An 8,978-nucleotide genomic window follows, 5' to 3' on the forward strand; every position below is an offset into this window, starting at 1 on the left:
ATATCGCTTCTCTTGAAATCCACTTTAGGTGATTATTAATATAGCCACACCAGCTTTCACACAGGTACTGTATGAGTAGTGTATTTTTTCCTACTCTTTTACTTTTAATCTATCTATACTTAAAGGGTCACCTCTAAACAACAGACTTGTTTACGGTGCACACTTTTTGTGCACTGTAATTTTTTATATTTAATGTAATTATTGCTATAATTGGGTGCTAAGTCTAGCATTTTGCTATGTGCTATTTATCTAATTTATTTATTCCTTTGTTCTTCTTTACTTGCCTTTGTTCAGCTTATTTAAATATTTTAAGTACTCCATTTTAATTCTTATGACTCCTTAACTCTATCTTCTAATAATATATTCTAGTGGTTGTTCTAGGGATTAAAATATGCATCTGTACTACCTAAATATAACTCTTCACGAACATGTATACTTTCCATTTACTGCCCCCAACTTTACTCTTGTGCTCATGTATTTTACAGCTTCATACATTATAAATCTCACAACACATTTAAATGTGAACAGACATGTCTTTCAAAAAACTGAAAGAAAAAAAAGTCCTTCATATTTAACCTACTTACTATTTATGATAGCTGGTGCTCTTCTTCCTTATCATAGATGAAATTTCATCTAGTGTCATTTCTCTTCATCTGAAGAATTTCTTTTACCATTTCTTAAAATGCAAGAGGTCTGGTGAGAAATTCTTTAGTTTATCTGAAAACGTTTTTATTTGCCTACATTTTTGAATATTTTCCTAATAGATTGACATTTTTTTTTTCAGTAATATGAAGAAGCCATCCTGTTGTCTCCTGACCTCCACTGTTTGTAGAGTCTGCCATCATTTGCACTGCTGTTCCCCTTCAGGTGTGTCTTTTTCTCTTGGATCCTAATTTTCTTTCTCTTGTTTTTCAGCTGTTTGATTATGCTATGCCTAGGTATGCTCATCTTTGTATTTATCCTACTTGGGTTTCTGTGCTTCTTGTATCAGTAACTAACATCCTACTTGGGTTGCTGTGCTTCTTGTATCAGTAACTAACATTTTTACCAAATTTGGGGAATTTTCAGCTATTATTTCTTCACATATTCTTTGCCCCATTCTCTCTCTCTCTTGAGCTACACGTCTATTAGAAAACTTGGTATTAATTAGATGTATATAAGACTACTCAATGTAGACCCTTTTTATTTCTTTTCAAACTTATTCTTTTTCAGATTAGGTGATGTCTACACGTCTTCAAGTTTCCAGATCCTGTCCTCTGTTATCTTCATTTTGCTATTCAGTGAAATTTTATTTTAATTTCTAATTTCAAATATTGTGCTTTCAGTATTAGAATTTCCATTTGTTTTTTTTTTTTTATAGTTTGCATTTCTCTCCTGAGATGTCCCATCTGGTTATTCCATATGACTATCATTTCTGTGAAGTCCTTGAACACATTTATAATAGCTGTTTTCAAATCAATTTCTGCTAATTCCAACATCTGCAACATCTTGAGGTCTACACTGACCAATTTTTCTTTTAGTGATGGGCCACATGTTCTGTTTATTCACATTGTCTAATATTTTTGTGTGTGTTCTGTGTATTGTGAATCATAAATGGGGAGACTCTAGATATTGTTCTCTTCTTCTGAAGAACATTGACACTGTTCTATCAGTCACCTTACATTTAAAGGCTTGGTTTTAGACTTCGTTAGTGTGACTCTCAGTTTTGGCTTGGTCTTAAGAAAATTCCTTAGCCGTACAACAAAATTTTTACTCCTAAGGCATGGTCCTTCTGGGGTTTTACTGGAAAGTTCGAGCTGTTGGCCCCTCTAACCTAGAAGGTTTACAAGTCCAAACATGTCATTCTTCCTATGGGCAGGAAATAGCATCTCTCTCAGCTTTGACCATCTGCTGTTACTTTCTGCAGGCTCCATGGAATCTCTCCCTATATATTCATAGTTCAGGAGTCAGAAAAACATTTGTGGTCAATTAATATTCAGATTTGGAGGCTTCCTCCACTATGGTGCATTCTTTTCTTGGATCGCCCCCCTCAAATTCCAGCTGCTCTGGCCACCACAAACTCCAGCCACTGACACCACAGGCCAATAAAACTGGAGATTTCTGCTTAAGTTCTAGCTGCTCAGCATCATGGATTGGGAGCTGCCCTCAGGGAAAAAGCCATAAATGTAGATCTCACCACAAACCGTTCACTTCAAGGTCAAATCCCCTTCAGTTCCAATCTACCCTTGAAACTGGACCTCCCCAGTATCTTAAATAGTTTCTTATATTCTATCCATGGCTTATAATGGTTGGTTATCTTCAAGAAAGGTTAGTCTTATAAAAAACCACTCTCATCAGCAAACCATATTTACTTTTTACCTGGAAAATCTTGATAATTGAACATGAGAGCAATTTTTATTGCTGGCTTTGAATGCAAGATATAGAGAATCAACCTACCACTCTCTAGAGATAACAGTGAACAACATCTAGTAGCATTTAAGAGTTTGTAAGTACTTCATAGCCATTAACTCATTTGATCCGAACAATAACACTGTACAATTGCTGAAGCATTAGCTACATGAGCATGTTAGGGGTTAAATTAATTCATGTGCTGTGAAAATAAGTCTTAAACCTATTCTTTTCACTGTACTATGACACCTTTATGATAGTCTCGTTTTAATTATGTAATAAAAAATTACAAATATCTTCAGCATTAAGGTATTTACCTGTAATAAGTCTGTTAACCCACCCATCTTTCTTAAAATGGCCTCTACGTAGTTAGTTTTAAGACAAAGATTGCTACATATTCCATATTGTGTATAGAACTAAACACCACTGATCTATTAGCACTAAATTATAAGATCACTTTTCTCAGCATAAATTTGTTCAGAAACATCACCCTCTTTTAAATATCATTCTAAAAGACATCTTACATGTTTTTTAAATTGTAAAATATTATGGGGGAGGGAGGCTCATTAATTTTTTATCCCAAAGTAATATTTTTAAAATTATTTTCTGAGACTTTCAATAAACAAATTCAGACTCAATGTATTATTAAAGAGAGTGCAATGGATTTAAAGTTCTATTCACACTCACTGAAGACTACCCTTTCCATGTCACCTTCAAAGTCCCAGATAGTAATCACAGACCACTACCTAGCTGCTCTAAACTTCTCACTATTGCCCAAACATAACTGGCTCTTACACACTACAGGGCTTTTGAAAATTTTATTTCACCTAGAATCTCTCTCTTCCTCACTATGCCTGAATTCTTTTATTCTTAAAAGACTCAGCTCCAACATATTTCCATCGTGAAGCTGTTATTCACTCCCCCTGGGAGCTCCCATAACATTATCCATCATTTAATTAACATGCTGATGACAAGTCTCCCCCTTTCATTAGACTGAGAGGTGCTTGAGGACAGGCACATTTTTTATCTTTCTATCTCTAGCACCAAGCACAATAGTAGTATACAGTAGATGTCCAAATTTTTTTTTGGCTGACTGAATCATTTCCATACTAACTGATGTCTCCCAATAGTATCACCTCACTACCTCACACCTATGTTCTGGCAGCAGCCTCATTTATAGGTTCCCTGAATCTACCCAAGAGCCAAGAGTCCCAATAAATTCTAGGCATCACTGTCATATTAATTTTTGACTCACATTATAGTACGCCCTGCTTAAAAAATAAAAGCTCTCCTTTGCTTGTAGAAAAAAGTTCAAAACTTCTAGCCTAGCATTCACAGACCTCTAGAATCTGGCTCCAGTCTATCATGTACATCACCACTTCAGTTTCAAGCTTCCAGATCCTTCCCTCGCCTTGCCTACGCTATTCCCTCATTTCTACCTTTGTCTATATGAATCCCACTAACTCTTCAAAGCTCAGCACAAGGCTCATTATCCATAAATTAGTCTGAAGATACTCCAGGAGACTCTCTCATACAGATGTCGCTCACACTGATACTTTGTGCTTATCATTCAACACTTATCTCAAATTTTATTTCTTTATCAAAAAAAAAAGGGGCATCACCTAAATGATGAAAATATCTAGCACACTCACTTAACAAATGGTTGTGCACAGGCTAGTGAAGTGAAATAACTCTAGTTTTAAAAAATTAAATGAGAAAATAATGAGTAAAAATCAACATGCAAGAGAATAAATTAGCCCTTCTATAGACATATCATTCTTATTACTATAAATCACATTATGGTTTATATAATTATATAAAGACTATGCATTTGAAAACCAGTCTGCCCGAGAAAAAAGGACAAAAAGTGTTCTGGGACCCAGAGGTATATTTTTTTGAGAGACAGAAATTGTCATGGGCTCAGAAACTAATTTTCTTTCTCTAAATTTTATGCTCAACAAGAAACACTTATTAATAATTTAGTTTTTCATCTATCTATGAAGTATATGTATTCCTCAGTATAAATTCATGAATTAGTATTTTGGTTAATAATCAATATCTTTTGACCTTGGTTAAGAGTCCTTTCCCTAGAGTCCAATCAAGTCAGCTCAGTTCTACACATATGTTGAGTATTTACTATATGTTCCAGGCCCTTTCCCAGATCTTACAAATGAGTACACGGTTGATGACATTCAGGAACTCCAAATCAAACAGAAAATACAGACAAATAAGTAGTTCAAAATAATATCGTAAGTATAAAATTGAAGCTATGCACAAAGTCTTAAGAAAGGACAAATGAACAAAGGCAGCTTCATATGATATACATGCTGAGATTTAAAGAAGGAACAGCAGTTGGACCTGTAAACCAGGACAGGGTAGGAAGACATTACAGATAAAAGTGAGCAAAAGGAAAAAAACTCAGAAACATGATAAAGCAAGATGTGACTGGTATACAGGGTATATGGACATGGTTGTTTTATAAAGGAAGAGGGAAGGAGGCAACAATGAGTTACAAAAATCTAGAAAAGCAGGTATGGATTGGATAATGGAATCAGCCATCATAAAGAGCTTATTATTTTTTTTTTCCCTTTAGGAAATAGGGAGGTTTTGAAGCATTAGCAGTGGCATGACCAGATAAGTGTTTTAGATCACAGTGGTGGCTGTTAAATTAACTTAATTATATATTTATTGAGGGCATGCTACATGCCCAGTTTTGACTCAGCAATTAAAGAAGAAAACCTTAGTTTGCATAAGGTATAGTGAGTAAATCTACTACATAAGAAATAAGCAAGATTAAAGAATATTAGTACAGAAAAGGACAACAAATGATAAAACTTTGTATCATTAACTATCAAACTACCTCTGCCATTTTTATATATGAAATATCTAGCATAGGCAAATCTATGAAGACAAAAAATAGATTAACCATTGTCTAGAGCTGGGAGGAGCTGGGAGGTTGAAGCGTGAGAGCTAAAGGGTGCAATGTCTTTTCTGGGTGATGAAATGTTCTAAATTTGATGACGGTGATGGCTGCACAGCTGTGAACATACTAAAAGGCATTGAATTCTACACTTTAAATGGGTAAAATGAATAGTATGTGAATTATATCTCAGTAAAGTTGTTTTTAAAAATCTAATCCTTAATGATATCTTCAAAATATTTATTCCCCTCTCCTCATGAAACCAATGACACCCTTCTCAATGTAGAATGTATTATATCACTAGAGTGCTAGAAAAATGCCAACTTTTCAATCTTCTACTGGCAATTTTTTTTTTCCCCTGGGAAAACTAATCTTCCAATTCAGCAGAAAACAATTTATTTCTATGATATCCAAATAATAACAGAAGTTTTGACCTGTCTGGCACAAAAGGTGAGTTAGTCTTTTAAAAACATCAAAATCTAAGAAGTTTTTATGTCTAATCAGTTTCATCTTCTATACATCTTAATCTGATTGCAACTGTAAAAATTATAATTATTTTTTAGATATAAGCTGACAATTCTAAAGTTGATGCTAAAGTACCACTTCGATCTTTATTTGCTTGTAATCACACTCCTATCCTATTAGCTCAGGAGTCAGATGAGGTAAAAAATACTGCTATGGATGCTAAACAATGAAAGAGAATCATACACTGAAAATTCACCTATGAAAAAAAATAAACATGTTTGCATGTATACATAAGTAAGAGAATTTGTGCAAACAATAAAAAGATTCAAAATGATCTAGTACATTGATGCATTGGTCTGACTGCCAGCCAAAGTTAGTTTTTTCATCCTCTTTTATTATTTCACCCCTGGGTTCTCCAGTATTGCAGGAAAAATCCACACAGGTATACTACTTGGCTTTACTGCAAATATATGGCTCCAACTTCAGCTGGGATCCCATGGTTATTTGAAAAATCGTTTTTGTCTCTAGGCTTTTCCTTTTTATATTTCTACAGCAGCTATAAGCATTTAACATTTTTCTTTCCTCTAGGCCTCTGCCCTAGCAACTCCAAGCTCCATCTTTACAGATAAAGAAAATAGAGGCCATAGGACGTGTTTTCCTTCAACCTCCCTTACAACTTAACTATAGTAGCACCCAACCCTTATTCATTCCTCAGAATAGTAAATAATAATGTGATTCATCATTTATTGAGCATTAGCCATGTACCAAAAACTGGGCCAACTACTTTACATATAATAATTTAGCTCCCACAATCTTAGACGATAACTACTTTTGGTCTCATTTTTTCAATGACAAAGTGAAGCTCAGGGTACCTAAGTAACTTGTCCAAGGTTTGTAGCTTATGAGTGTTGAAAACAAATGTGAATCCAGGTCTGTCTATAACTACGTCGCCATGCCTCTGCAAAGTGTTCTAATGCCTGTCCCAAGACCTCCACTTCTACAGAGGAAAACCACATTCATAAATTTTCACTACCATATGATCTTTCTTTTCCAACCAGTACTGAGAAAAGCTATCTAAATTAAGTCAAACATAGTTTATGCACTTTGTTTCCATTTAAAAACAAATTCTTAATAAAAGTATGTACATATCTCTATCTTAGTTAAATTAATAAAATTTCTGACAAAATATAAATAGATGATTTAGATCTCTTAAAGACGTGGAGTTAAAAGAATGGCTTCCATTTAGCTTCCAAGAAAAACTCAACATTCAGGTTATACTCTTAACAGTTATCATCTCCCTCTTTCTGTTCATTTACAGAGTGGGGAAAAAAGGGATAAAATTTCCTGCTTCTTCATTTTTCCAGTAATTTCTTTTTTTAAATTTTTAACCAAGATCTTAAAGATTTATTTTTAATGTATTTATTTAAATTAGTTTCAAGTATACAATACATTGGTTAGACATCTATATAGTTTATAAAATAATCCTCCCAATTGCTCCCTCCCTCCCCAGGCCCTCTACCTAGCCAACATATTAATGCTACCTGCATTCCCTGTGCTGTGTTCCCCATCCTCATACCCAACTACAACTACTAATTTGTACTTCTTTAACCCTTCACCCCATTCTCCCAGGCCCCCAACTCCCCTCCCGTCTGTCCGTCAGCAAATCGTCCACTATATTTGTGAGTGTCTCTGATTAGTTAGTTCTTTTTGTTCCTTAGATTCCGCATCATATGAAATCATATGGTATTTATCTTTCTCTGACTTATTTCACTCAGCATAATAACCTCTTTATTTATTTTTTAATTTTTTTATCTTATCCTTGCCTAAAAGAATTTTTTGATTTTTATTTATTTTTACAGTTACAGCACCTGGTATTCCTAGGTGATCTCCCATCCAAGTACTAACCAGGCTCGACCCTGCTTAGCTTCCGAGATCAGATGAGATCCGGCATGTACAGGGTGGCATGGCTATAGACTCAAGCTTATAATTTATTTTTTTAACATTTTTTTTTTTTATTTTTCCTCCTCCTCCATCCCTCCTCTCCTCTGGTAACCACTAGTCCATGGTCCATGTCCATGAGTCTCTGTTTGTTTGTCCTGTTTGTTGCTTTTAGGTTTATTTCCCACATATAAGTGATATCATGTGATTTTCAACTTTCTTTCTGGATTATTTCGCTTAGCATGATTATTTCGAGGTCCAGCCATGTTGGCGCAAATGGCAGTATTTCATCTCTTCTTATGGCTGAGTAATATTCCATTGTATATATGCACCACAGCTTCTTTAGCCAATTATCTATCGTAGGACACTTCAGTTGTTTTCATGTCCTGGCCACTGTGAATAGTGCTGCTATGAACATCGGTGTGCAAATATCTTTTCAGATATGGGTTTTCAAGTCTTTAGGAAAAATGCCCAGTAGAGGGAATGCTGGATCATATGGTAGATCAATTCTTAGTTTTTTGAGGAACCTCCATACTGTTTTTCAGTACCAATTTGCAGTCCCACCAGCAGTGTATGAGGGTTCCTTTTTCTCCACATCCTCTCCTACATTTGTTATTACTTGTCCTGTTGATTATAGCTATTCTAACAGGTGTGAGATAGTATCTCATTGTGGTTTAGATTTGCATTTCCCTAATAGCTAGCGATGTTGAGCATCTTTTCATACATTTGTTGGCCATTTGTATGTCTTCTAGGGAGAAGTGTCTGTTCAGGTCTTCTGCCCATTTTTTGATTGGATTGTTTGGTTTTTTGTTGTTATTGAGTCGTATGAGTTCTTTGTATATTTTGGATATTAGGCCTTTATCAGAGGCATTGCTTGCAAATATATTTTCCCATTCAGATGGTTGTCTCTTTACCTTTTGAAGGTTTCTTTGTTGAGAAGCTTTTTAGTTTGATGTAGTCTCATTCGTTTATTTTTGCTTTTACTTCCCTTGCTTTTGAGATCAAATCATAAAATCCTCTTTAAGTCCAAGGTCCTTGAGTATTGTTCCTATGTTTTCTTCTATGTATTTTATTGTTTCAGGTCTTATATTCATGTCCTTAATCCATTTTGAGTTAATTTTGGTGTGTGGTGATAGACAAAAGTCTAGTTTCATCCTTTTGCAGGTGGCTTTCCAGTTTTCCCAGCACCATTTATTGAAGAGGCTTTCCTTTCTCCATTGTATGTTTTTGGTTTTTTTGTCAAAAATTATTTGCCCATATAAATATG

The 8,978-nt window shown here is 34.8% G+C and overlaps 1 protein-coding gene and 1 pseudogene across 1 annotated transcript in view; both read right to left on the minus strand.

Moving 5' to 3' along the window:
* The window catches only part of SLC2A13 (solute carrier family 2 member 13), a 315,165-nt gene that overhangs the window by 254,470 nt on the left and 51,717 nt on the right, over nucleotides 1-8,978 (minus strand). The window lies entirely within an intron of this gene.
* On the minus strand, nucleotides 7,630-7,748 carry LOC111741877 (annotated as a pseudogene).

The sequence above is a fragment of the Pteropus vampyrus genome, unplaced genomic scaffold (genome assembly GCF_000151845.1).
Source record: "Pteropus vampyrus isolate Shadow unplaced genomic scaffold, Pvam_2.0 Scaffold82, whole genome shotgun sequence".
Lineage (NCBI taxonomy): Eukaryota > Metazoa > Chordata > Mammalia > Chiroptera > Pteropodidae > Pteropus > Pteropus vampyrus.